At 36.2% G+C, this 27,821-nt stretch overlaps 1 protein-coding gene across 1 annotated transcript in view; it reads left to right on the plus strand.

Moving 5' to 3' along the window:
• SLC39A8 (solute carrier family 39 member 8) overlaps window positions 1-27,821 on the plus strand; it is a 79,240-nt gene that overhangs the window by 39,634 nt on the left and 11,785 nt on the right. The window lies entirely within an intron of this gene.

Here is a 27,821-nt window from a genome sequence, read left to right on the forward strand (position 1 = left end):
GGTGTCCACGAAAATTCTCATTTGACAGATGAAGAAAGTGAATCTTAAGATGTTAAATAACCTCTCCAGATTTACTCAGCAAGTAAAGGGCAGACTACAAACTACAAAGATATACACAATATTAAAGTGTACCTTAAAAATAAAATGAAAAGAAAAGCCAGCTAAGGGGGAAATAGCAGAAAAGAGATATCTGGAAGAAGGTATTATGATAAATCACCTGAGTTTCCTTCTAGAAAGAAAACATGGTTGATCATAACTTCTCCCTACCTGATGAAGGAAAATCTTAAGTGTGTTTGAAGAGGCAGTTTTGTGTTAGCACTAATCAAAGAGGAAATTGTTTTATGCAATGTAATGAATGATGCTTTAAGCCATGATTTTGCAAATTATATGAAAATGTTTAAATTTCTTTTTTTTCTTTTTGGTACCAGGGATTGAACCCTGGGTTGCTTAGCCACTGAGCTATACCCCCAATCCTTGTTTTAAATTTAATTAAAAAAAATTAATTATTATTATTATTTTTTTTTTAATTTTGAGACAGTCTTGCTAAGTTGCTTAGGGCTAATTTGCTGAGGCTGATCTTGAACTTGCAGTTCTCCTGCCTTAGTCTCCCAAATCTCTGGGATTTCAAATAATTTCTTATAATTGCAACAGTAGTTATTAAAAGCTCAAGGACTATGTCTGGAACATTAGGTTAATCACCTCATTTGACCCTCTATGTAGGGGACAAGTCCTGTTATCATTAGAAGACTGTGGCTTAGAGAGACTATGTAACAAACCCAAGAACACTCAGCTTCTAAGTGTCAAATCTTGGGTCATTAAGAGGCTGTCTGATGGAGAAACCTATGGAGTTCCTTCCTCATGTAACTCTACTAGAAACAAGATAATCACATCAACTTTTTTTTTTTAATTTAACTTTTAATTTTTTACAGACTACATTTTGATTCATTGTACACAAATGGGGTACATCATTTCATTTCTATGGTTGTACACAATGAGGATTCATACCATTCGTGTAATCATACATGTACATAGGGTAATGATGTCTGTCTCCTTCCATCATTTTTCATACCCCCCCAAGTTTTTATTTTTGGTGGGGGAGAAAAATTTGTCCCAAGGATATTGCTTTCTGAAGATACAATTTAATGCAGGGCATAGCAGAGATAACTTAGAGAATGATAATTAAAACCCTTCCTTGTGCCTAGCATAGTGACATATGCCTGTAATCCTAGTGGCTGAGTAGGCTGAGGCAGGAGGATCTCAATTTCAAAGCGAGCCTCAACAACTTGGTAAGGTCCTAAGCAACTTAGTGAGACCCTGTCTCACAATAAAAAATAAAAAAGGGTTGGATATGTGGCTCAGTGGTTAAGCGACCCTGGGTTCAATCCCCAGTACCAAAACCAAACAACAACAACAAAACAAACAAACAAACAAAAACAAGAACAAAACAAAACAACCCAAACAGAAAAACTGCAACCCCTTCCCTGCACTATGTATCTTAATTCTTTATGCTTTATGCAAACTTTTGGCAAATACTGGATCATAACGAAATCATGATTGAACTCTGATGGTGGTTCAAGTGTCAATGAGATATGTTGCTGGTTTAAAAAATGATTAATAATCCTTCAGATACTAGATGGTAGAGGTGATACTCTGCCATGAAATTTGGAGCCCAACTTGAATTCTTACTCTGAGGGAGAACTACAGTTCTGTGGAGAAGGAGCTTGAATCTTTGGAGTTAAAATGTTTGGAGGGAGGGCTGAGGACCTCCTCAACCATGGAGAACTTCAGTGTGACCTCTCTGGAAAATCTGATTTCGGAACTGTTCCTTCTCATGAACTTACCATGGTGAGCTACCTGCCAAATGTGCCTCAAGTATCAGAGTGAACTGAAAGGCTATTTCTATTTGCACAAAGGATGTCTTCCAAAGGCTTTAGCTTCATAAGAGGTTAATACGAATATTTTTTTAACAAAGAAGTTGAACTGCTCAAAAGTTCAAATGTAGTCAAAGTTGTAAGGTAGGACTAGCTATGCCTGACAACATGTTTGTAATAAATGTAAGCGCTATGACAAATATGGGGTCCTAGACATTACCCTGCTTCAGGTAGTATAGAAATACAATCAAAAGGCTATTTTTACTCTACTTCTGGCAGTAGTGCTGGTGAATGGGATTTTCATTCATTTATTCAATAAGCATTTTTAAGTACCTGCTCTTATCCCAAACACTGGTGACCTCACAGTTTATTCAGTGGAAACAGACCATATAGCAAAGAGTCAATCAAGAAAATATCAGATAACAATAAATATTTTGATGGAAATAAAATAAGGTGATTGAGAGTGGTATGTGGGGGCTTCTTTTTATTGACTGGTCAGGAAAGGTCCCTAAAGAGGTCAGCAGAGAATTGAATACTGAGGAAGAACTAGTCACACAAATATCTGAGAATAGAATGTTCTAAAAACTTTAGGAGAAATTAAACAGGTCACAAACAAGGAAACTGAAAGCAGAATAGTATTGAATTTCCCAAAATCAATACTGGAAACCTCTGGCACAATTCCTTCAATATATTGAATGAAAATCACTGTGGAGTTGTTAATCTATATAAACTACCAATTTACTGAGAGAATAAAATGAAACTAGAATTCTGGAAATATACTTCCAGGAATAAGAGGTCAGCTGAAGAAAACAGACACCGAGCATGCTCAGATGGCAGCTGTGTACCTAGCCTTGAGATGAGCCACAAAAGTACTGAGACCATCCCCCCCCCCCCCCCCCCCCCCCCCCCCCCCCCCGCCAATACTTGGGAATGAGCCTAGAGGGCAGTTAACCATTGAGCCACATCCTCAGCCCTTTTAATTTTTTATTTTGAGGCAGGGCCTCACCAAGCTGCTTAGGGCCTCACTAAGCTGCTGAGGATGACCTTGAACTTGAACTTGTGATTCTCCTGCCTCAGCTTCCCTAGTTACTGGGATTATAGGTGTGTGCCACTGTGCCTGGACTGACAGCAAATCTTAAGACGACTGTTTTCTGGACATTTCATTGGAGTAAGAGTCTCAAAGAAGAGAGATTTAACAAATTAAGCAACATATTGCTATTTTGTTTTCTTCTGATTGTATAAAACAGGAAAAGGAATGGAATCTAAGAAACAATGTATATTAAAGTTCTAGACATTGCTTTAAGAGACAGTAGGTGTTGCAATATAAGCGATAGTGATTTTAATAATAAAATCAAAATAGTTTCTTCTATTTTGTATGATAAAATAATTGAACCTAGGTGACCCCATTAAAATGATTGACCATGATACATAAAATTCATGGTTCATTAGGATCTAAATGTAACTTTAAGAATTTTGTTGACAATTTTAGTTGCTACTATTTCAACAGAGTGAAGTTTTTTTTTTTCTTCAAAATGTAATAAAGTTGGAAACTACTTAAAAATTGTAAGTAGTCTATTTTGGTATTACTATCAATAGAACATGAATTATGTTGCAAATCTAGATTTTTAACAACATGATTCTTGATTTGGCTGAAATGTAAGAAGAACAAAAGAAATGTTATAGAATAAATAAAATATGTGACTTGGGGATATCTTTATTATTTAACCAAGTAGTTCTGACCCATCATAGGAGAATCCGTATGCAAGAGTACTACGTTTAGTTGTCTTCAGTATTTTGTCTGTGCTTAGTCATAAAAAAATGATAGCTTTACACAATTAAAAATATTTTTTTCTCATGGAAGCATATTTATCACAGTAGAAGATACTTAATAGTTTCTTAGTTTGATTATACCTTTTAAGCGTTTAGACAAATGACGTGAGATTCTTCAGTACTCTTGCTCCAGATCCAGTATATCTGAGGCATGGCAGTCTGTGTGGTGTGTGTGTGCATGTGTATGTGCAGTGCAGGTACCCAGAGGCATGCATGTTTCGGGGAAAGGTCGGGGGAACAAGGGCAGAAGGGGAGTACAGGATTTTATTTCTCCAGTTATTCAATTATTGTCACAATGTAATGTGTCACATCTCACTTTGTTACATTGCTTTGTTCTTTCTTCTGACTTTCCTATGTAGCCACCTGGAAGAGTCGTTTCAGTGGCACATGTACTGTTAGGTGAGGTTTTCCCACTTTGCGCCACAGCTTTTGAAGGACTGTTTACCAGCTGCTGATTCCCCAGGAATGGTGTGTTCTTTGGAAGGGTGTTTTAGCTCTTCAGGGCCACTAGAGGGACAGTGTAGCTCATTCCTCCAGAAGTCTGTAATCAGTCTCCTTATGAACTCTTTTGTGCTTTCATCTAAGAATAGATGATAATAAGAATATAATATGATCCGAGTATTTTTATAAAAAAAGAAAAATTCATCCAGCCATTTTTTTAGAAGCTATTATGATTTCTATGTTTAAAATTGAGGTGCAGTGAAGTGGAATTTAGTTGCTAAGTGTGGTGCTGCTAGGGAGAATTACTTTGGCAATAACTCATATTAAGCAATACCCTTCAAATATAAAAAAAAACATTTTTGAAGTGTTTGGGTCTCTGTGAGAGTGTAAGAGTTTAGATAAATAGTGATTAATTCAGCAAGTGTTTATCAAGTACCTGATACATACCATGTACCAAGTACCGTTAATATTTATCAGTGGGATGAAATCAATAAACTTTCTGCCCTTGATAATACAGCTGAAACATAATATATTTTACAAAGAAAAGTAAAAAAATGCATATATATACATGTGCATTCTTAATGTGTCATATATGTATACACACGTGTATATAAATGTATGTTTAAGTATGAATTTGGAAACTGATTGGAAGGTCTGTGCACATGTGGTTCTTGATTACCATTCTTTTGAGTAATTTGGTTTTCCTTTGTTTTTACCTGGAGGTAAGAAGGCTAGAATTTTCTTCTGGCTGCTTATGTTGGGAAGTGGGGAGGAGAAGGGGCTGGGACACTAACAATATTTGACTGTGTACCCCTGCCTCCAGCACTGAACTGGATGTCAGCCTTCGGCTTGCTTTGAGTCCTTGCATGAAGGTTATTCTGGTTCAATTCCCCCAAAGGGTAAATCTCCATTCATCGCTTGCAACACTCACCTTGCTTTCATTGTCTGGGAAGGAAAGATCTGAAGTTCAAACTGCTCCTGAAATTGGCTTGCAACCAATGCTCTTAGTTTTAGTTTTATTGTTTGCCTTCGACCTTCAGCGGTACTTGGTGCCTCCAATCAGGGAGCTTTTTCTGCAGTTCTGGGGCCAGCATCACTTTGCTTCTTGTTGATTTTTTTCATCTGTGAAGAAAAGACTTTATCCTCCTCTTTTCATCTCTCCCCCTCCAAATCAACCAACAACAAAAAATACAAATTTCCATAAGAAGCGATTTGTATTGCTTGTTTGGTGCTTGCAAAGGTGGATGGTACAGCTGGACAGTCGTGAGGAGGGGGTCTGGGTTGCTGGAATCTGCTCTCACCAGGTCCACCTCAACGCTCCGTTGCCCTCTGCAGGTCATTTAATCTAGCTCTCCTCTAAGTGGTGCTAAAGTCATGAAAATGGTGCCTGGGTCCCACCAAGTTGAGTGCACACTTCACTGACGTCAGCTGTTCTTTTATTCATCTCTATTAACAACTTTCCACATCTTCAGTAAAAACCGGTCTCACTTTTTTTAATACTCCAGAAAGTTCTCATTCTCCCTGTTCCTACTTCAGTGAGGAACCCTGGGAACTTGGCTGTCCCCTCATTTCTTACTTCCCCAAAATACACTGTGCCCTCTTCTCCTCCTTGTCACTGTCACCTTCCCTTTAGTGTCAGAGCTCCCATCCTTTCTCATTTCTAAAGGCAGTTCCTACAAACATTCTCATCTTTCTCGGGACCCCTTCCAGTTTTCATTTATTTTTCCTGAATCTCTTCTCTCCCCATGTCTACAAACACTCTTTCTCTTTTCTACCTCAACCTATTCTTCCATCCTGACTTTCTGCTCCCCACACTGCTAAACTTCTTGAAAGACAGGCTAATTCTGAAAGGAGACCATCTGGCTGACAGATATTAACTGTAAGTTTATGTGTTTTACAAACGTTAACTCGTTTAATCCTCATAGTAATAACCCTCCAAGGCAAGTACAGCTATTACTTCCATTGTATAGGTATGGAAACTGACATACAGAGACGTTAAGTAACTTACCCAAAGTCATACAGATAGAAAGTTAATTTAAACCAAGGCATCCTGTTTCCTGAGTGTATGGCCGATCATTACTCCCTGATCTGTGTCTGATTTGTTTTTATGTGTTCCCTCCTCCTCCTCTTCATCATATATAATTTTTATATATTATAAAATATATATAGGTATACTACCTATTCTCTGATCTTTCTCTTTGGAATGATACAAGTGATTCATATGGGCAGCACACTGTATTCTTAACCCTCATCCTCTTTCTTTCTGAGCTATTCCTATAGTTAATATCAGAGCACGTCTTATTGACTAAATGCTTGGAATCTGAAGGCAGATTTTTCACTGGAACCCAGTGAACCCAGATTTTTCCTTCCCTGTTGCATTAGGAAAGTCTCATCAGGTGGTCCCAGTGACCCGGTACTGTGTTGTAGCTGCCACTGTCCTGGTGTTTCCTCTGAATCTCCTGGCTCTTGTGCAGCTGCTGGGTATGGAGATGAAGTCAAGGCCTTGGAGTTAGACTGCCCAGTGTTCAAATCTTAGCAATAAATTATATTGTGTGATTCGGAGATAATTAATACCTCTGAACCTTTGTTTGCTTATCTGTTAAGTGAGTAGAAAAATCTTTAACTACTTAGTTTTTGTGAAAGTTAAATAATTTATCACGGACTGACCATGCAACATAGTGTGAACATGTTGCACACATGTGACAAATTTATGTCTCCTACTTCTTCCATTTGCTGACTTTTTTTCTTTCCTTAGTTTTTATCATAGTCATCTTATCAAGTCCTATCCATCTTTCACTCCTCTGGGAATACCTTCAACTTTAAATGTTAAATATATACAGGTTATCCTTTAGAAGATGGCTTCTGGTACTCAACCTTACAGATGTTTGAATGTGTGTGTTTTCCCTCTAGGATAGAACAATATAACATAAAGGTAAAATACACAAAATTCCATGTCTTCTCATTTGTATTATTTATCTTTCTTATAATTTGAATACTTTTCCTAGAAATTAAAGTGATTTTTAAAACTTGTAGTTAATTTAGTAAAGACAACCTTCTGAATGTAGATGCTTGCCAGCCTGCCATTGATCTGTCAGATAGATTAAGGGAATTTGGAACATTTACTCTCACTTAATGGAACAGAACTTTAAAGTCTAATTTAATTTACCACTTGAATGATTATATTATCAGGCTTTGCACCAGATTCTCTGTCAGAATTGTCTAACTATGCACCCAATAAGTCTGGTTCTATCTGTCACAGCCTGACACATTTGGTTTATTTGAATGAACGTGAAATAATAATGCCTTGATTATATATGAAAGATGTTTGTCACATAGTTGAAATAATTGGGGCACACCAAATCTCTTAAAATTGAATTAAGTTTTATAGTTGGCAGTGTTAATTTTTTGAATCTGGGTATAGAAATGTTATAACAGGTTCATTGTGAATATGAAAAATTTAGTGATGCAAAATATAGAAATGGTAGTTTGAAGGATCAGATAGAGTAGCAGTGAACAGAATCATACTACCTGAGCTAGTACATGCAATCTAAATTAAATCAGAGCTCAATGGAAAGCCTTAAAATTTTAGCCGAAGCAACTTGCCAAGAAAGGGAAACCCTTTCATTTTTTCAGATAAAATAAAGTTCTAAATACTTAAATACATAAATATATGTGTATATTTTAAATATATACTTAAATACACACACACACACACACACACACACACACACACACACACACACACACACACAGGATTGAATCCAGGGGGAACTTAACCCTGAGCTACATCCCCAGTCCTTTATTTAAAAAAATTTTTTTGAGACAGGGTTTTGCTAAGTGGCTAAGGATCTCTACGTTGCTGAGTCTGGCCTTGAACTTGAATTCCTCCTGCCTCATCCAAGTCCCTGGGATTATATGCATGAGCTACTGTTCCCAAGTGGTAGTTAATTTTAGCAAAATCAATTTCTTCAGTACCTAGAAAGCAATTTCTTGGTCAGGAGGAATTGAAAGCTGTCTGCTGTGACTCCTTGCATCAGCTAATCACTTGGTCAGCTAGGACCTCCCTATTCTTGTCCTCACACAGAGGATGCCCATGCATGTGAAGTTCATAGAGAAAACATTTGCACCACCAATCACAGGCCAGCTAGTATAATCAGATGAGAGTATGCGGATGAAGGTGCTTTGGCATATTCCAAATCTGAAATGTGCTGTTTTGTCTGTTTGAAAGTTGCTTACAGGTCTCAGTCAAGGATTGCTTTGGTAACCTTAGGAAAAGGTAACATTTTACTTAATCATGCAATAAACATTTAAATGGTTAATTTTTTTTTCAAATTATTTCTTTAGTTGTCAATGGACCTTTATTTTATTTATTTATTTGTGGTGCTGAGAATCGAACCCAGTGCCTCACACATGCTAGGCAAGCACTCTACCACTGAGCCACAACCCCAGGCCCCCAATGGTTAATATTTTTATGGGGTTCATTTAATACATTGATATGTGCATTCAGATCTATGCTAACATAACTGAAAATTTATAAAAATGTGAGTTCTAGATGTGACTTGAAGACTTTTAAGTTTTTCGTTTCTTTCTGTGTATAGTATCACATGCACACACTACACACACCCACACACGATTTTTGCTGAATAAATGAATATCTTGAAATAAAAAGGAAAAGAAAGAACAATTGTTCAAAGACAAGATATTCCCAGATAGGCCCTAGAAATTGCTAGAGAAACCCACTAATTTCTACTCCACACATTGTTTGCCTAAGAATCTTTAATATTTCATTCAGAGAATATTATTCAAGTGGACAGAAACTTTTGGTACATGTTATTAGGATAAGACTCCAAAAAATTCTTGATTTCCAACTTGATGTATGAAATGCAAAGAGAACAGGATCTGTTCTGGACAAACTTTGACCAATTTTGCCCAATTTCCAGTTAGTAGTGATTGCTCTTGGCAACAGTTGGTCTGCTGGGGTTGAAAGACCAAAAATGAACATATGAGCCTGGGTTACAGAAAAGAAATTATGGTGTCATTAGAGAAGCAGGGAGAAAGTCCTGAAGAGGTAGGAAGAAGAGGAAAGATGATTAATTTTCTCCAGATAAATATTTTTATTGAAGCAAAGTATACTCACAGGAAAACTTGCACACCATCATCAGGGCTGTCTAAATGTTTACAAAGTGAATCTGCCTATATTACCACCACCTGGAGCATGAAACAGTATCACCAGCAATTCAGAGGCCAAACTTGAACTTGAGCCTCTCTGTTGTCATTATGCCTTGCTGTTCTCACTCCTAACATTATGGAGTTTTTCATAGGGAATGTAATCTTTTTATCTGCCTTTTATTGCTCAATATTCTATTTATAAAATTGATTTTTATTGCTGCCTGTGATGGTTGTTCATGACTTTTCATTACTTTATAGCTTTCAATTATGCATATATTTCATTAATATCATAAATTCAATCTTGCCATATATGTTCATGCTTTCATAAACTACATATATAGTTATATAGCCATAAGCAATATATTGTGTTCTTTTACATTTTGATACTGTAAAAAAAAGATGTTGTCTACTATATTGGGCAACTTACTTTTCTTTTGCTTGTTTTACCACTTATTGCTCAAATTTATTGTTTCATTTAAAAAAATTTCTCCTTTTCTATGAGTGCATTGTAATTATACATAGTAGTGGGGTTCACTGTGACATTGATGCCTGTGGCATAATTTGTTCCATTTCATTCCCCCTTTCTGTCTCTTTTTTAAAAACATTTTTTATTTGTTCTAATTAGTTGTACATGACAGTAGAATGCATTTTTACATTTGACAGATCATATATAAATGGAGTATAATCTCTCATTTTTCTGATTATACATATTGCAGGATCACATTGGTCATGCATCATACATGTACATGAGGTAATTATGTCTGTTTCACTCTACTATCATTCCTACCCTCATACCCCCATCCCTCCCTTCACTCCCATCTACCTAATCTAAAGTAACCCTAACTCTACCTAGCACCACCCCCGTTATTGTGAATTAGTATCTGCATATCAGAGGAAACATTTGGGCTTTGGTTTTTTTGGGTTTGGCTTATTTTGTATATACTTTGTCCCCCATTACCTTCCTCTTCTCTACTGGTCTTCTCATTATTTACTTTTTAATTGGCAAATTGTACTTGTACATAAAAGTGGAATTCATTGTGATATATGTTTAAATGCATTTAGCATAATTTGGTCAATGTCATTCCATGTTTCTATCTTTAACCCTTCCCTCCCCGCTTCCCTTGGTCTTCTTCCTCTACTCTGCTGTTCCCAGTTCTGTTTTTATGAGATCATCTTGTTTTTTTGTTCCCTTTTTCTTTCTAACTTTTGTACATGAGAGAAAATATTCAACCCTTGACTTCTAATTCATTTATTTTAAAGGCGTGTTTTTACTAGTACATGTTTTTCCATTTTCCCTGATAATTTTTGTCTGTCCAGGTTTTTCTCTAACAAACACTTCTACAATGTATATTCTTGCACATTTCTTATTTTGCCTGTGTGTGAAAGTTTGTCTAGGGCTGAAGCAGGGTTGATAACAGCATTCCAGGCAGAACAATTCTCAGTGTGAAAATGTTCCATGTTAGGCATTTATGGCTGAGTTTTCTCTCCTCTTAAGTATATAGGATCACTTTGTGTGCCCAGATGAGACATTAATTTGTTATATATAGTGAATGACTTAGGCATATGGCTTAATTGTCTTATTGAACATCTGTGGGAAAGGTTGGGTATATAGCTAGATTGGTAAGAAATGGGTCACAGATTATGAACATATTTAATTTTACTGAGCAATAACAAGTTGTTCTTCAAACTGTTATATTTATTTATCTTCTCATCAGCAGCAAAAAGTAAATTACATTTCCTCCATGTCTTTATTAATATTTGGAAATTTCACAATTTAAAAAATTTTCTTGACAATTTAATCAGTTTGAAATAGTATTCTTTTGAATATTTCTGATTTTTAGCAAAGTTGAACATTTTTTCATGTACTTATTGGCTATGTTTACTTTTGTGTTTCCTGTTCATCTGTTTTATTTATCTTTGGTTGATCTTTTTTCTTAATAATCTGAGTTAAAGAAAACGTATTCTAACATTTTTTGAAACTGTGCAGAAGGACTTTATTTAAGACTGGCGCAATAGGGGTCAATTCTATGGTGAAAGAGGAGAGAGACTGAATTCAGTTCCAATTACAGCAAGGCAGCTGTGGATTTATTACTTGTTAGCAGAGTGTATGTTGTGTGTGTATGTGTGTGGGCGGTCAGTGGTTGGAAAATTACTAACAGGAGATGTCAAGGGTAGGAGCATTTTTATCAAACCGACTTAGAATTTTTGCTGAGGGCAAGCCAGGGTGATCGGACATCATCTGTGGGATGGTGGGGAACAAAGAATGTTATCAGATTTTGATGGCGATCAAATATCAAGGGTGGGATAATTCTTGATGAACTAATTCAGCTACAACTGGATTCTACAAAAAGGGACATGGGAGTCCACGGTTGAAATCTTATTGAGAAGAGGGCTCAGAGGAGCCTAACCCAGTTTGGCCAAGGAGAAAGTCTTTGTCATTTTCTTCCATATAATAATCTTGGGAATTTTTATTGATGTTGTGCAGAACTTGGAGACCAACTGAGGGACAGCTGACTTCTGTATGATATTTCTGGTTTTCTATGTTTTATAATTCATTCTTTAAGTATTTTAAAAATGTTTTGTTGATATACTCTGTAGCTTTACAGGTATCATAAATGATATATTTTTCCTATTATATTTCCTAATTGATCATTATTAATATGTTATATACTGATTTTAGTGTATCAATTTTGTATGCTGCAGTGTTGTTGAATTCTACTGTTATGCTTTGTGTGTTTATTCTTTAGGATTTTCTATGTAGACATCAAAGAACAACAACAACAACAAAAAAGCACATCTTTTTTCATTCTTCCCAATCATTCAAATTAATTTTTCTTGCCTCATTACATTGAGAAGGACTCACAGGACACTGCTGAGTGAAGTAGTGATAATGCTTGCTGGGTTTCATCTTGATTTGGACTTTGATGATAACATTTCAGTTATTTTCTTCTTTCCAAAAATAGCCTGAATTAGGTTAAGAAAGTTTCTTTATACTCAGAATTTATGAGTATTTTTACTGAATTTTTTCCTCAGTGTCAAATTTTTATATACTGTAACTAAGTATAGGTAATGTATACTTTATAAATTTTTCTACTTTTGGAATAGGGAGGCTTAAAGCAGGGTGAAAAGATAAATGCATAAATAAGTATTTTTCTAACAAATATGGTACCATTTCTGAATTACAGTATTTATCAGTGAGCATTAATTGGTGACATGAAAAGTAGAGCAACTTAGCTTTGTTACAAGAAATTTGGTTACAGAGATCTAAGTTTAAATTTTGACTGAGCACTAAAAAGTTACTTTATTTTTTAAAAAACTCACTTTCTTGATGAGTTGGCAATAATATCTAGCAGGCAGCATCATTATCAGGATTTATTAAGGCATTTTTTAAAAGTACTGATTAAGTATGGTTGTTTAGTAAATATTAAATCTTATTATTGCTACTAATATACTAGCACACATTACTGTCATATTCCTGAGAAGTGACAGGGATTAAGTGCAAGTAATAGCTCCTGACACTTTCCTGTGGACTTGTATCCACGAAACTCTCTGTGTCAGTGGGGGAACATTCAATAGTTCTTGAAAGAGTAGATGACCTGGTTCAAAGTTGTGTGGTCGTATGTCAGGTTTATAAGCACTTGTCAGCTTCAGAGTGTGTTTCCTGTGAAGGCAAGGTGGGGTGCATTCTGAGGATTCGAAAATAGATGGATTACTTGAGTTCACATGCAGTTCATAGCCAAGAGCTCTGTTGATGAAGTCTTCCAGAACAGACAAGTGGAACAAGACTTCCGTGACAGTTTCTCAGAGAACAAAACTAAACAGCACATTCAAACAAAATGAGGGTGGTTGGATTGAATTTTTAAAACTAAGTAATTAAGTGGATGAATATTAATTATATATATACATTTATGGTATATATATATACATATATGCACACACATTGTGGAAATACTAATTTAAGCTAATTAACATATCTATTTATCTATCTTATTTTGTGGTAAGAACATTTCAAGTTTAAGCAATGTTGAACCATCATCGTCTTTTAACAATTTAATACTGTCATAGTTTGTTTTTTGTTTCTATAACAGAATATCTAAAACCAGGTAATTTGTAAATTTTGGCTCATGGTTCTGAAGGCTGGGAGGCCCAAGTTTGAGGGGTTACATTAGGCGAGAACTTTCTTGCTTGTGGAGACCACAGTGTCCTGAGGTGGCACAGGGCGTCATATGGCAAGGAACATACAAGGGCAGAACCAAAGAGGCTTTTATGACAGATACCCTCTGGAGACAATTTGTTAACCCATTCATCTATTAATCCATAGAAAGGTTAATCCATTCCTGAGGGCTATTCTCATGACATAATCATCTCTTAAAGGTCCCACCTAGTCTCCCCTAGGGCTTCACGATGGGGATTAAATTTCAACATGAATTGTGCTGGGAGCATTCAAAGAATAGCAAATGCATTATTATTAACTATGGCTGTAATGCTGTGCAACAGAACTCCAAAACTTATTCCTCCTGTCTCACTAGAACTTTGTACCCTTTGACCAGCATCTTTCCTTTCCCCAGCAGTGTTTGGCTGTAGCCCCATGTGCTTCTGCTCTGTGTCTGACCTCTCTGTCAAACAGTGGATCTGGTACCACCCAGATTTCTGGGAACCACCATTCTGCTCTGTTTCTATAAGGTTGACTTCTTTAGGTTTTGGATATAAGTGGGTCATGCAATATTTGTCTTTCTGTTCCTGTCTTAAGGTCCTCCAGGTTCATGCCTATTGCCTTGTAAATTAAGAAATTTCAGTCTTTTTAAATACTGTGTAGAATTAGATTTAAAAATTGTATAGGTACACACACACGTATATATACATGTACACATGTGCATACACACATGTATACATATACATGCATACTTATACACACACACATAAACGTGTACATACACATACATGTACACCACATTTTCCTTATGTATTTAGCTATTGATGGATGGATTGAGTTTTGATCTTGATTTACTTCCTTTTCAGAACAAATGTCCCAGTGGGAGATAGGTTAGAAGAGACTTGGATGAGTAAAGTCTTAGGCAACACCATTCTCAGGGGCACAAGCAAGAAAAACCAGACAAAAATGGCCAGGCGCTGGGGTAATGGGTCAGGTAATGTTTCTAGTTGTGAACAAAAGGCACACTTATGGTCTCTTACTGTGAACTGGACTCTCCTTAGGAAGATGTATCAGTGCATTGCCCTGGCCCAGAGTAATGGATGACAAAAATAGTTCTGTTTTCAAAATAATAAAGAATCTGAAGGTAGAGAACTGGTGTGGGGAAATGAGGAACAATTTTGGAAGAATTTTCAAGAAAGAGGAGATTGTATATGCACAGAGGGTAATAATGTTTGATTCATTCTACTGTCATTCCTACCCCCAAGCCCCCTCCCCTCCTTTCACTCCTCTCTGTCTAGTCCAAAATACCTCTATTCCTACCTCTACCTTTATTGTGAATTATCATCTGCATATCAGAGAAAACATTCAGCCTTTGGTTCTTTGGACTTGCCTTATTTCCCTTAGTGTAATATTCTCTAGTTCCATTCATTTACCAGCAAATGCCATAATTTCATTCTTTTTTAAGGTTGAGTAATATTCCATTGTGTATATGTACCACATTTTATTTATTCATTCATCAGTTGAAGGGTATCTAGTTTGGTTCCATAGTTTAGCTACTGTGAATTGAGCTGCTATAAACATTGATATGGCTGTGTCACTGTAGTATGCTGATTTTAAGTTCTTTGGGTATAAATTTTTAATACCTTTGAACTTCATTCTAATTATGGAATTATTATGCTGTATGGATGGTAAGAAATGGAAAGTCTCAGTCTAGTAAACAGACACAGGAAAAGACTATACCTATTGAGATGATGGTATGATTCTTGTACTTAATTCTATTTATGTTGTAAATCACATTTATTGATTTGTATATGTATGTTAATTCAACCTTGCATCCCTGGGATGAAACTTACTCAATTGTAGTATAGTACTTTCTTAATGTATTTTGAATGGGGTTTGCCAATATTTATTAAGAATTTTTGTATCTGTATACATCAAGGGTATTAGTCTGAAGTTTTCTTTCCTTGATATGCCTTTGTCTATTTTTGTATCAGGGTGATACTGGCTCCGTAGAATGAATTTGGGAATATTTATATCCTTTCTATTTCATGTTATAATTTAAAGATGATTAATGTTAGGTTTTCTTAAAAGATCTGGTAGAACTGGGTTAAGAATTCTTCTGGTCCTGGGCTTTTCCTTCTTGTATAATTGCTGCTTTGAAGCTTGATATTGGTCTGTTTATGTTTTCTATATTCTCATGTTTCAATTTGGGTACATCAAATGTGTTGAGAAATTTGTCAATATCTTCTAGATTTTCAAGTTTATTGGAGTATAAATTTTAAAAATAGTTTCTAATGATTTGGATTTCAGAAGTGTCTGTGGTGATTTCTCCTTTTTCATCTCTAATTTTATTTGAGTCTTTTGTCTCTTTGTTTTGGTTAGTTTGGCTAAGGGTTTATTAATCTTGTTTATCTTTTCAAAGAACTAATTCTTTGTTGCATTGATCTTTTGTATTGCTTTTTTATCCTCAATTTCATTAATTTAGGCTCTGATTTTAATTATTTTCTGTATTCTACAATTTTGCAATTAGTTTGTTCTCTCTTTTTCAGGGCCTTGAATTAGTAACATTAGATTATTTATTTGGAATCTTTCGTTTTTTTTTTTTTTTTTTAAAATATGTGTACTCAATGCTTTAAATGTTCCTTTTAGAACTTCCTTCATATTGTCCCAGAGATTTTGATATATCTCTGTTCTCATTTGTTTCTAAGAATTTTTTGGATTTCTCCCCTGATTTCTTCTATGATCCATTCCTCATTGAAATGCATTGTTTAATCTCCAGGTGTTAAAATGGTTTCTGATTTTATCTTGTGATTGACTTCTAATTTCATTCCATTGTGATCTGATAGGTTACAAGGAACTTTCTATGTGTATTTTTTTATTTGCTAAGATTTTTTTTGTCCTAAAATATTAGAAGGTTCCATGAGTCCTGAGAAGAAAGTGACATTGGTTGTTTGTGGATAAAATATTTTATAGATGTATTTAGTTCGTTTGTTTAATAGTATTTTTCAGTTCTGAAGAATGTTTACATAGTTTATGTTTGAATGACCTACTGGTGAGAGAGGTATGTTGAAATCACCCAGTATTATTACACTGAGGTCTGTTTGATTCTTTATTTTGAGTAGTGTTTCTTTTATACATGTAGGTGTACTGACATTTGGGGCATAAATATTTATAATCATTGTATCTTTTTGTTTGATGATTCCCTTAACCATTATGAAGTGACCTTCTTTGCCTCTTTTGATTAATTTTGGCTCAAAATCTATTTGTTAGATATAAGAATAGCTATTCCCTCCTGCTTTCTGTCTCCATTTGCATGGATTATCTTTTTTCCATCCTTTCATCTTCAGTCTGTGGATATCTTTGTAAGTTGAGAATCTTGAAAACAACATATGTTTGAATCTTTTATTTAATCCATTTTACTGATCCATGTCTTTTGATTGAAGCATTTAGACCATTTTCATTTAGTGTTATTTAGAGGGTTGATTTTTATTTCCTGCCATTTTGATTTATTTCTAATGCTTAATTCAGATATAATTCTCCCTTAATTGACTATTCTTCTAATGAGATTCATCCATATCCTGGCTCTGATATTTATTTTTCTTCTGTATGAAATATTTCACTGAATATGTTTTATAGTGCTGTCTTAGTGGTCATGAATTCTTTTAGTTTCCTCCTGTAATGGAAGGTTTTAATTTCAGTTTCAATTTTTGAAGGTATTTTTGTTGGCTATAGAATCTTGGTTGACACCTGTTTTCTTTTGGATCTCGGTTTATATTATCTCAAGCTCTTTTGACTTCTAGGGTCCAGGCTGAGAAACCAGTAGAAATTCTGATTGGTTTACCTCTAAATGTAACCATTGATTTTTCTCTTGTTGCTTTAAAAAATTCTTTCCTTATTGTGTATGTTAGGCATTTTAATTATAACGTGTTTTGGAGAGGATCTTTTTTTTGATATTTTCTATTTGGGCTTCTAAATATCTCTTGTATTTCTATCTCATTCCTAAGGTTTGAAAAAATTTGATACTATTTTATTGCATTTTGCATTCCTCAATGTGTATTTTGGTGCCTTCTTCTATGCCAATTTTTCTTATTTTGGTCTCTTAATGTTATCTCAGATTTCTTGAATATTCTTGTCATGGTCTCATAACATCTCTTGCATATTGTCAACTTTATTTTCAAGATTATACACTATATCTTTGAGGCCTGAGAATCTGTGTTCTAATTCATGCCAAAGTGGGGAGATTTCTTATTGAGTCTTCCTGATTTGGATTTCATTAGGATTTGGGACTTTTGGAAGATGCCTATCACTCCTCTTTGCTCTGTTTCCCCAGTGTGGAGATGGTACCAGCTCACCTCTGATACAATTCTAGGGAGGCCCCTTCAAATCTTTGGTGTGTCTAGGTACCTACTAGCTTTATGTTGAATAAGAGGCAACAGACTGTAACATTTGTGACTTAGCAGCCAGGTTATTCTCTCTTAGGGGATTCAGTCTTGTGTGCCTTCCTGAAGAAAAAAATTTCATGTATCCAGTACTTTCAAAACCAGTGTGACTCTGCATGTATATTTCAGAGTATGCAGGGTGTGGTATTCTAAGGTAGAGGTATTGTAGTCTGATGTTGCACTGGGTGGCCTGTGGGGAGGGTATATTACAGATATCTCATCTGGAGTGCACATGTTGCAGTTTGTTGGATTTATATGTGGGCACACTGTGTAGTGGCTGGTGTTTCTGAGCTGGTTCTCTGTAAACCCCTTTGTGCAGTATACAGTCATTGTGTATAAAGCCATTCTTTAGTAGCTGCTTGGGGTCATCCTCAGGAATTGCTTTTCTAGGGTCCATGAGTCTGAATGATAGTTGAGTTAACCAGCGACTTTGGGACTGGCAGCTGTGAACCCTCCTAGAGATGCTTGGGCACAGACGCTAGTTCCCTGGTTGACTTTCTCCCCAACTAATGCTTGTTAGTCCAGCCTAGAAGTCTGAGTTTGTGTGCTTAGAGAGTGCTGTATCTGCTGGTTGTTTCTTTCAGGCACAGGAGTGTAGGGTGCAGGGTTCAGGGCTGTAACTGACTACTGTGGGACTCTGTACACCTGCTTCCCAGAGACATATTGTTTGGAGACTATTTACAACAGTAGAACCTGTGAATGCAGGCTCTCTGTGAGTGGTCTGTGGCTTAGAAATCTCTACCCTGGCTAATGTCAATCACCAGGTACTGTCTACGACTAGGGTAGCACGTCCGTTGACCTCTGTTACCCGAATTGCTGCAGAGTCTGTGGAGAGTGCTGGGTTGTGTTCAGCATTCCCTGGAATGATTTACTCTTGGGTTAGCTCCATCCCAGTTCCCTTGTCCAAAGTGAGGGGAAGGGGTTTCAGTAATCTTCAGCTATCGGCAATCCCTCTATAAGTTCTTTCTAGATAAATTACTGGGACAACCCATTTCAGAGATATTCCTTCTGGTTTTATTTGTTATACTCAGAACATAGTTTATTTAATTTCTTTTAGGGAGGCTGACTAGGAACTTTATAAAAGGTCTGTGCTGCCTGTCTCAGCTTTCAGTCCACAATTTGGACCAAACTGTGTCTTCTTCTTCACTGTCTTTGCTGCTTCTGTTCTGTTTTAATTTGGTCTGTTTTTCTTCCTAACTCTTGTTAAGGAAGAGGGTTTAGGGGCTTTTTTCTTCCTCTTTGTTACCCCTCCCGCTGACCCCATCCTGGTCAGGGTTCAGAGTCAAGGAATTCTGTTCTTGCTTTCTGTTCCAGTGACCAAATTCCAAGTCTCAAGCCATCTGGTATTGAGTTTTAGAGTGTGTACTCTGTCACTGGACTCTCTAACCAGCTCTTCTTTCATTGCTTTGTTTCTAGCTATGGTGGAGTTGAGGGTTGCTGCCTAAATCTGCTCTGCCATCTTCCCTTCTACAATACTTCTTTAGAATAAATCTATTTGTTATCCAGACTTGAATTTGTTTCATTTGACAGCCGATTCATGACTTTCAGGGTCCCAGGCCTTCTCCCTGTAGATCTCCTAGTACTTGCACAGGTAAGCAACCTGGTGTTCCTGAATCTAGGAGAGGGAGCCTGGACATGGATCTGAAGAATCTTATTCATTTATTTATGGAATGAGGTCTTGCTGTGTTGCCCAGGTTGGTCTTGAACTCATGAATTTAAGGTATTCTTTCCACCTCGGCCTCCTGAGTAACAGCTGTGTAGTCTCATACCTGGAAAAATGACTGCTTTTTAAAAAAGACAAGTGTAAATTCCTTTTTGTGAGAAAAACATTCTTATTTATGTGACAAGAACTTTTTGATCACCTATCAGGTACTTGGTACTCCTTAAAGGTGGTTGTAGACATGTAAAAAAGTAGTTATTGTGTAGGGTGATAAGTACTGTAGCAGAGATATTCCCAAGTCATTGTGCTGAGAAAGATGTGGCACACACTGGGTGAGAAGCGATGCAGGTGAAGTAGCTGCTCATGGATACTTTCCTGAGAAAACGAGTCCTGTACCAATCTTGAGGATAAGAGATTCCTGGATTAATAAGATTGAGCAAAACCCTAACCTAGATGCAGAGGATACTTCCAATTATTATTCTGAAACGTTTGGTTGTTTTTTTCTAATTTTAAAAAATTTAGGAAAGTGTCCCCATTTAAAAAATGATTATTATTTCCTTTGGGAAACTGTTTGACGGAGCCCATTAACTTTTGCAGCAGGGATGTATAGACTCACCCACTAGTGCATATGATTTAAAGGGGTTCATGAACCTATTGAAGCTACCCTATTACTGTCAAATCTAATACTCTGTGATAAAGAGATAATATTTGAAAAAAGAACATAAATATCTAGAGGTAAACAGAGGACACGGTGATAGGTGCTTTATAGTTATCATTATGTTTAATTTCTACAGGAGCCCTGAGATGCAGGTATTAAATTTACTAGAGATGAGTGAATTCAGACTCAGTTAAGTGTGCAATTCACTCAAGTTTACACAGATAATAAGTGAAAACATTATAATGAGACCCCTACCTGGGGTCTTGCATCCCAAGCCTGTGTTTAGCCCTTATCCGTAGTACTAACTTGCTAATGGGAACATTGCTTTAATCAGTTGAGTTTGAACAATTAAGTTACAGATGAACTTTTGGAACACAACTTAGAGTGAGCAGAGGATTACCTTTATAGTGAAACCTCATTAATTGTGACTACAAGTCCACCATAGCTGATAAATTATGATTTGTTCTTTTTTGCTTATTGGCTGCACTATGAATTATCTTGGCAAAGTCTGTAAATATTTGAAACTTTTTTTTGGCAAGATTGTACCTAAAATTTTTAAGCGATCTAAAGAAATACTGAATTATTATTATGCATTCAGTGTGCTGCATTAATCTTATCCATACGTTGTGGCAGGTTTTCATAGGGACCTTACCACATGTATGCCTTCTGTCAGAGCCCAGTTTGTTAGTATCAGTTCTGGAAGGCAATATAAGTGCATTTATCTAAACATGTTCTATACTAAATTGCTTTCACTAATCAAGCAGGACTTATCCCTATTTAGAAAAATTAGTGAGGTTTTACTCAATTAGGCTTGATGTCAAGTTAATTTTTTCCCCATTAGTATAATGAAGAATTGCTGTGTTGCTCTGTCATGCATGCCAGTTGATAAAAATGTAAGAATGAGAGCCAGCACATTTTTCCTTTAAAAAACAAGGACAAAAATGTAAAAGGTTCAAGTCAATTATGCTGGGTACCAGAAATAGTTGCTTAATTCCACTCTATAGAAGGCCCAAATGAAAACCAGTGTAAGCAAAGGAATATTTAAATGCATATGATATTACTGGTGGGTCTTTAACAACAGTGTTTCAAGGTCTGTTATTTTTTAAAGATTGCATTATTGAGAATCTTTATTTCACAATTATTGGACTTGCTACATAGGCCACTTTCTTTTCTTTGGCTTCTATTTGCACTTTCAACAATATTTATTTTGTGCTCTGTTCTTTACATGCTACATTCTGCAGTTTGGGAATACTGAATCAAGACCTGGTGAGTAACTTTTAATCAGTGGATTATATGAGGGAAAGTTTGCCAAAGCAAGAGGGCTTTATGGTCATAATGAATACAATCCTTATTCCTTGAAGAAGTTCTTGAGGAGGCAGAATTTATTCTACATTGAATTATTATATGTTATACTTATTCTATATATTTAAAATAAAGATCCTGGGGCTGGGGTTGTGGCTCAGTGGTAGAGCGCTTGCCTAGCATGAGCGAGGCCATGGGTTCAATCCTCAGCACCACATAAAAATAAAATAAAGGTTTTTTAAAAAATAAAGATCCTAAATTAGAAGGATCACAAATGTAAACCATCTGTAAAAGAAGTGAGGTCTTGCCAAAATGCATTTTGGGTCTGATGTCACTGTTATGTAGTAGAATCTTAGCAGACACTGCCCACTCCCTTACACTGACCCATAGAGGTTTGTCTGTCTCTATAATATCAATTCAGTTTTATGTCTGAGGCAAATGTTAAGATCGTGAATCATATATTTATAATTATTAATACTTTACTGATAATCTTGGTGAATAAAAAAGAATTGAAGGTGTTTGAAGACCAATTTAAGTGCTCCCTCTTAATAAATGTACCTTCAGGCTGGAATTAGATCATTGATTGGGTGGTAAAACTTAATTTTACTCTATGGCTGCTTATAGATAGAAAATTTCAGTTCCTTTCTGAGGATCTCAATTCAATTAAGTTAATAGCGTCTCATTTATTTTAACTAAGTGGTGATTTTCTCTGGCCTTTAAGTTTTCTCACCATTCTTAGCAATCACCCAATTTATTCAAAGTATGTTTAGTTCTGAGTTCTAATTTGTAGGAAGGAGAGACCCATGTGTGAGCCCAATTCTTTTTGAAGTGGTTGGGATACTACTGCTTTTTGTTTGTTAGCAGATATCTGAAGATTAAAAGTAAAACAAACAAACAAAAAACTCTCAAAATCCAAAAAAAGAACAAAACAAATGAACCCCCAGACTTCATTTTACTGAATCTCCATCTGCTTAGGAATATCAAAGAGCTTAATGAACATGACTTTTTTAAACCTTCAGTGAAGGCAGATAAAGTCAGAAACATTTAGTACTGAAGAAGGCTAAGATTATCTTTGAAGGTTTAGTAAACCATTCAAATCTCTGCTTTGATGCTTTCTAGTTAAACCTCCTTTATTGCTAGGTTATAAAACACTTTGGAAAACTGAAGTAAGGGATCAGTTATCATTCATAGTTTTCTAGGCTGCAAAACAAATCCACAAATCTAGAGCTTGTTTTGCATTTAGAAAGTAGAATCATAAAAACTCTTTATTGGGTAGACATCATTTTTGCAGAAATGCTTCATATTTTCTCTATATTTTTTATAGTGTTCTTGACTTTGGCCAAAATTTCAGAGTCATGAAATTTTTATGTTAAACAATAAAATCAATCTTAAATTGAACCTCTAAGATATATTAGGTCACTTTTCTGGTAACAGTTCATGTTCTGCGTGACATCCTGGTTCAGACATTAAATCAGTGCAGTCATATGAATGGGTAGGAACATAGTATTCAGTCATTCATTCCCTCATTCATTCACTTACGTATCTAATGATCACCTGGCTTTGTGCCAGGTTCTGTTCTATGTTCTGGGGATTCTGTGCCAAATAGACAGAAAGTGTTCCCGCTTCCTGGAATTCTGATTTATTCTAGTGGGACATGATAGGGTAACAAATGCTGTGCAGAGAATTAAAATGTGGGGATATGATGATGTCTAGGTGACTACATTAGTTTGGGTGGTCAGGGATGATCTTCATAAAGATAACACATTTAAACTCAAATTTGGATCACAGGAAGAAGCTATCTTTGTGATGGCTGAGGAAACAACGGAGTCTCAGGGACAGGAAGACGTTTGGTGGATTATAGGAAGAAATAAGTGATCAGAGTACGTGTAGCATAGTGCATGCTGTAAAATGACATTAGAGAAAATTCTGGACAGAAATTCTTTTTCAAATTAAGCATTACTGTGTTCTAATATTTAAATAGTGACGATGATCTAAATAAGACTTTGGTTCCAAAATTGCATTTTATTAAATGTGACAAACTCAGGAAGAGCCAGCTACAAAGACAATTGTAGTTTTCCATCCATGCTTACACTCTGTAAACAACAGATTATACAGAGTAGAGCTGACAGCTCAAGGATGATGTTTGTTTCTCCTTAGTGATTTGAAGTATCATTTTAAGTATGTTTAAAGTGCTAGCAAACCTCAGAACACCTCCGAGGATCAGCTTGGTGTTCCTTACTCGAGACCAGAAGCACTTGAAACACTAGTGCTTTCCAGGATGGGGGACAGCAAAGAGGAATAAAACAGTCCATTATGACAGTAATAAACTACTGAACTCAGAAATGTCTTATCTGAAAACTCATTTCTCTTGAGCAGTCTATTGGCCTTTTGTTGCTTTGGCTTACAAGCCAAATAGTCTAGGTTCAAGTCCTGACTTTCCTGTCTTCTAACTGTGTGGTTCTGGTTAAGACCTCACTGGACATATTTTTAATTGACTTCATTTGTAGTCAGGAAGATAGTAACTCTCCTCTCAGGCAGTTGGGAGAGTACTTTGCAAACGATAAACATTTAACAGGTTAGTTGTCTTGTTACTATGATTTTTGTTTTGATTTCTGCCGAAAAGCTATCTGAAAAATTTGCAAGTTTTAGAAAGTTAGATGCAAGATGGCTGCCAGTTAGTCTTCTGCTGGATTCACGGGGATGGGGGTGGGGGCTCTGAAACACGTTAAAGGTAAGGTGATTTTGGTATTCCACTTCATTCAGCTCAGCAAAACAACCCTTCTCCTACTTAATTTGTAGGGACATTTATTGAGCACCTACTAAATGTTAAAAACTTTTGGCTTGAAATATGAAAAAAAAAAAATGCTTACCCTTTAAGAGTTTTTTTAAAATCTGTTCCTCAACTTTTGGTGATAAAGAATTAGTGATAAACAACAAAACACCTATGTGCTTTGAGTCTTGTATTCTGTAGATGAATCAAATGGAATTGATGGAATGGAATGGGATTATGTGCACTTTCTTTGCACATAATGTGTAAATGTCCACGTGTTTGCTCTTCAGAAAGATTTGAATAGATGCTTCATGGGACAATGATTGTGAACATATCATGAAAGAAAATGTAATTTTACTATGACTATACCTTTATTCAGTGAATAAATGTTCACTGAATACCTATAGCACTGAATACTGGGAGTAGAGGGATGAAAAACACAAAATAGAAACTCACAGTTTGTAGAGATCACAGGTTTAGACTGTTTGGTGTATGGGTTCAGATTCTGTCCTGGTTCCTGTTTAGACATATGATTTTGTCAGTTTCCTTATCCTCACTATGCTTTGGTTTCCTTATTTGTAAAATGGGGATGATAACTACGTAGTGTTGGTAAGAAGAGCAAGTGACTTGTTATGTGTAAAATGTATCAAACAATACTAGGAACATAATAAGTGAAATTGCTCTGTGAGATTGTGTTATTATTGATATTGCATTGTCACTGTTGTGTGCTCTAGAGGTATATCCTGTATTGTTAGAAATTATCTATTCTTAAACTGGTCGGCAAATCTTCACGCGGGAGCAATGACATATTTAAGAAAGAGTGAAGTCCTGGTACTCTTATCTTTTGTGGCTCCCACCCCTTACACTGCACACACAGAGTAGAAACGGCCTCTGTTTTTCTGAATTTGAAATATAGACCAGTTGCTGGTTGCCAGTCACAGAGAAGGGTTTTTTCTTTCTTCCTCCACGTTGCTCACGTCTTCTCTGCTGGCAGCTTGCCTATTTCCAACACTCCACTAGGGTCTAATTGCCTGTTCTGTCACAGTGTCTGCAGTTACCACTGGCTCTGGTCTGTCTTCTCAGCTGTCATTCTTTGCCTCTTATCATGTCTTCCAAGCTTCTTGCCCTAAGAGGCTTGTGTTTCTAATCTTCTCTGACAACAGAAAGTGCTCCCTCCACTTATTTTTTTTTTTTTTTTCAGGGACAGTAAATCAATCATTTGTATTACATTGGGTGGGATAGTCTATATTTCTGTTCTTGACACAATTCACGTAAAGTAGTAAGTTCATGATAGGCAGATGCTGTGTGGGGTCATACCTCCATGGCACCCACCTACATTTGCTTCCTCATCTTTATTATTCTGGAAGACTTGATGCTGAGCAGTGGAGATCTTCCTGTATTTTGGGAACACTACTTTTCAGAATCCTAGCAACTGATTTCTCTAGTTCATATTAAAACTTAACCAATTTCTGTTATTTCTTGAAAGTCCCTTTAAGACTTCTCAGTAACAATGAGAGTTGTGTGGACTGGGGAGTACATTATACAATCTTTCTTTATAAGAAATGAGACCCTGCTTCCCAAATGTATCAGTGCATTAATGCCATTCTCTGTAGCAACAGTAGACAACCTTTTAGAGTGTATAAATACTCCATTTGGATAACTGTAAATATTTAATTAGTATATACTTTAAATTCCATTGGCAAAATAGTAGCAGAGCTCTTGAAAATCCCTCAGGTTTCTCCTGAATTTTAATTTTTTTAAGGCAGTAAAATGCTATGCTCCCAAGCTGAAAATGAAAGACAATTACTTTCAACTCTTAAAGACCAAAACAACTTTACTTGCATTCTGGAGAAGGATTAGAGAGAAAGCAAACAATTTTCAAGGTTTCTGGAAATTGTTGTTTTCTAGTTAATGGTTATTTTCATTAGCAAAGAGAGTTTGGGAAATAGTTTTGAGATTTTCCTAAAACCAAATGGTTGGAAATTTAGTGCATTTGAATTATATTTGATTATATGCAGTAAAGATAAAATTTATTTTTCCTTTCTTGTTTGAAATTTCATTTTGGTTATAGCGAACTGAGATTGCCTTTTCAAAGCTAAAGGAAGGACCAATGAACCCCCAGCTATAAAATATAAACACTGAAATCATTAGAAAATCTAGTCATAAAAGCAAAGCCCATCAAAAATTTACATTTGTTAGAGTGCCTTTCACTCTTCATATACATTCATGTCTCTTTGGTCTTGTTTATTACTTTTTCCATTAAAATATATTTAACAATATATGTAGAATGTGTGAATGTTGTCTGGTGGAATGAGCATTGGACTTCAGTCTTGTCCTTTCCAGAAAGAGATGGCACTTCCTAATAAAGGATAAAAAATATATAGATGCAGTAATCTGAGACTAGTAATAGTGGAACTGTTAGCAACCTTGCCCCAGGCCAAGGGGAAGGAAGGAGTTACTAGAACCTGGAACCGGGTAATCTTGCACAGAAACTACTATAAATGGAACCATGATCTTTAACTGGGGACATTGCCAGCCTACATTACTCCTCAAGGAGGAAGCCAGGAGAATCAATATCCTCATCACTATCTCTTATTTCCCTCTAATTTTATGTTGGAGATCTTTGTATGGAACCAACTGAAAGTCAGGGGCATGGGAACCCTTTAGTAGAGTACATACAAATCTCCCGGGAGAGGCAATTTGGGAAAGAAAGGCAGACAGTGAATCTGGAGGAGTAAATTAACAACATTGGTAATAGTCCACTCTTTATCCCTTTGAGCCTTTACTCTTGTCCTTCATGCAGGTGAAAAATTCAAGTACCCAACATGGGGGATGCACACAATACCATCAACTACCATATCATCCCCATATGTGAGGTCATTTAAGTAACACTGTAATCTAAATTAAAATATTGGCCACCATCAGTATGCTTCAATAAAATACTGGGAGAAGAGGAGAGGAAGAAAAGATGTAGTTGAGGAACATAAATTATAGCTGCTAACTTACTCTTATTCCTGGATATGAGGCCTGGGCTACTTATTACAGCTCTCCTTCCAATATCCATCCTGTGTTTACTTCACTGTCTGGCTTCATCTTGACTGGTTGGGAACTTTTCCAGTTTTGGTGTCCCACACCTTCATTCCTGTGAGGAATGAGTCCTTCAAGAACTGGTGGCTTTTTTATTGAGTTGCTGGTGTTCTTTCTTGACTAGGACATTTGGGGAGGGAGTTCTAAGCATTACTCTTGTTCTCATTCTGTAGCAGAACATCAATTGCCTCTGACAGCTGGGTACCATTTTCCTAGTCAGTACTATAGCCTCCTCATCTACCTGTTGGCTTAAGGGCATAAAAAACCTAAAATTGCCACGGGTTAGACTCTGCTTCCAACGGATCAGAAAATGACCGTGTTTCCCAATAGGAGCATTGCTTTCTTGAACATTATGTTCTTTAAACCCACCAAGTTTAAGGTTTTGAGGACAGGAAGCAATAATTCTTCAAGTGAGTAAGGTGAGTGGGGTGTAAACATAAG

This window comes from Sciurus vulgaris (assembly GCF_902686455.1).
Source record: "Sciurus vulgaris genome assembly, chromosome: 9".
Lineage (NCBI taxonomy): Eukaryota > Metazoa > Chordata > Mammalia > Rodentia > Sciuridae > Sciurus > Sciurus vulgaris.